Here is a 2,941-nt window from a genome sequence, read left to right as displayed (position 1 = left end):
TAGCCAAGAGTCCGTCTGAAATAGTTACATAAAGTCTAACTGATTAGAAGCCATCAGAACATATTTTGTGATAACAAGGTGAACGAAGACCGAATTCGTTCTCCTCCATGATGATGAGACAGATACAGAGCCAACAAATGCAGTGCTCAAAGAGATCATCCAAGAGCAGCAATCAGAGATTGAGGCCTTATCCCTTGACTTGGAGAGGGACAAGTGGAACATGAAGTACTTGGAGCAGAGAAACAAACAGCTAGAGGATCAGCAGGCGATTATGGAACTGCAAAACATTCGTGAGCATCGCCAAGCTGCACGAAGGAGAAGAGTTGAGCTCACATCATTGGAGCAAGAAATCAATGAGGATCGGGAGGCCAATCTCGAGACAGCCAACATGCACTTGGAGAGGATGTTGGACAAGGCCGACCAGGACCTTGCTTTACTGAGACACATGGCTTTTCGTTACAGGGTACGAAACATGAGCGCCCAGGCTCGAATAAGGAGTTTGAAGGCGAAATTGAGGAAAGCAACAAGAAAGGCAAAGGAGGCAAAAGAGCGAGATCGGCTTCAAATCTTGGCTGAGGCTTCCTTGGCACATCATAGCACTCCATAGAGAACCTCCAGCCCAAATTTCAAGGAATTTGGGGAATTTTTGGTCACATCACAAATTTTGGGGCAAAAAACAAGGTTTTTCTCCCTGTGCGCCGCGCAAGTGGCACGGCGCTAAAATTCTAGAGCTAGAAATGAGGAATGGTTTACATTTTTGGATTCAGCATGGAAAATCACGACTACTGGTGTCTGGACAAGAAATTTGGGTAAGATCTGAGTCTCCTAGAGGTCAAAAACACCCAAAAAATGGCCTCTCTGCCCCTTTTTTGACACACAGGAAGTAGTCTTAGGAGAATGGAGATTTGGAGGGGCAAATGAGCACCAAATTCAAAAATTCTAGCTCGGTTAGAAAGTAGACAGAACAGGCTTTCCAAAAATCCCACTTGGGAACATTTTGGACACCTAAAAGTGCCCCAAAACAGGCCCCAAAGTAGCGCGGCGCATAGAGGAAAAATTGCCAAATTTGCTTCCATTTCATGAAATTTCGGTTCGCGACTTCTCCAAGTGGGCCCGCTCATCTACACTTCAGTTTTTTGGCACGAAAGGAGGCATTTAAAGTATTTTTTTCTCCATATTGACTTCTATCCAAGTGGTGAAGGAAGGCGATGGTCACCCAAGCCAAATGTCATGTTTGTAGCGCTGCACCTGTAGCTGATGGTTGGCTCTTCATCTCCATTTTGCAATGATCCGAGTAACTCCCCAACCCTTGGGCGTTCTATCTCTTCCTTACACATTCTATATATTGTATGCAAGCTATTTTCAAAGGGTTGGTTGGTTTGTAACTTCTGGGAGACTGTGGGAAAGAAACTCTGTTTCTTCACTGTGTATTTTTGACAGAGAATTAATGAAAGGCAGCGGCTCTGTTTCATGAGATTCTTGTGGTTGTGAGTGTAGCAAATGTGTTTCTTATGTTTTCATATGTATTTCATTATGTTTCATAATTCAATTCATGTTCATTTCCAGTGAGATTTTCTGAGTGAGATTAGGTAGAATTCAATTTTATTGCTCTACCTGTGGGAAAATTTCATGTTCAGTGTTTTTTCTTCTGTTGAAAAGGATTCATGTAACTATGCCCTTTTCACTCTCTTCAACAATCTATTCATTCTGCGTTACTTCAAACTAAATTGCTACACTTTCCGCCTGCCTTGCCTCACGAAATAATCTGTGCCTTTGTATGAAATTCTTTTTCTTTGCCTGACTGTTGGTCCCATACTATCCCATAAGCTCAGTCATTCATAAAAAATTGTGTCCTCGATCCCTATTCACTTACTAGCCTAAGGTAAATATATCATTGTAAGTCATCTCAGACCATTTTTTGATTATCTTTCACTGAGCGTGGCTCGGAGAGAGCCCTCTCCTGTTCTGGTAGGGCTAGCTACCAGACTGAGCGTGGTTTGTGGTTACCCTAATTTTTGCCTTCCTTCAGCCTAGGGCAGATTTAGGTGCTAACACCATCAAGTTCTTTGAACGGGATCGATTGCAGGCATTTCAAAATCATGTTGAGATTACTAGAAAATTTTGTGGCAAAGCTAATATCAGATATGCCTGGCATGGTACTTCTCGGAAGGGTGTAGCTGGCATTGTATTACATGGTTTTGGCCAAATCGATACACCCAACAATGGGATATCTTATGGCATTGGTGTTTATCTTTACCCCGAATATTGTTCACATGTCAATGCTGGCTATTCAGATGTTGAAGTAAAAGGCTTACGACACAGGTAATAATGGGAAACATGGAGCAGGTTCAACCTGGCTCTCAACAATTTCATCCTTGCAATGGATACTGCAACAGTGGTGTTGATAACTTGATGATAAACATTTTATTATTTGGAGCAAACACATGAATACTCATATTCATCCAGATTACATTGTGAGATTTAAAGTCTCTACCCAAATGCATGATTATCCTGGATCAAAAGTAGATCACTTTGCACATATCATTTTGGCAATTGCATAGAATGGTTTCAAACTTCATTAATTCAAAAAATGCACTAAATAATTCTTCTTCTACGGCTACGCCAAGTTGTGATGATGCAGCATTGTGCCCATCCAATGTGGAGTCAACATTGTTATATATAAAATAGAAATTCTCCAGGCGATCCCGAATTGCTGAGGGAATTAATCCTATTTGAACGGGAAATTCGAGGAAGCAGTTGGTCCACCCACAGCATCATTACAGGAAAAGAGGAACGACTTGCCAGAGAATATTCCTATTTTGAAATTTAGTTACAAACCCCATATTACTCCTAGAAAATTGTTAAGATTCACAATCTCCCCCTCTTGTATTTCGATTCATTGTTGAAAAGCCCCAATGTGTAAATTGATGCCTATATAAGT

The sequence above is a fragment of the Pinus tabuliformis genome, chromosome 1_1 (assembly GCF_031772625.1).
Source record: "Pinus tabuliformis cultivar Carrire ecotype Pingquan chromosome 1_1, CPIR1, whole genome shotgun sequence".
NCBI lineage: Eukaryota > Viridiplantae > Streptophyta > Pinopsida > Pinales > Pinaceae > Pinus > Pinus tabuliformis.
This window is presented reverse-complemented; position numbering follows the sequence as displayed.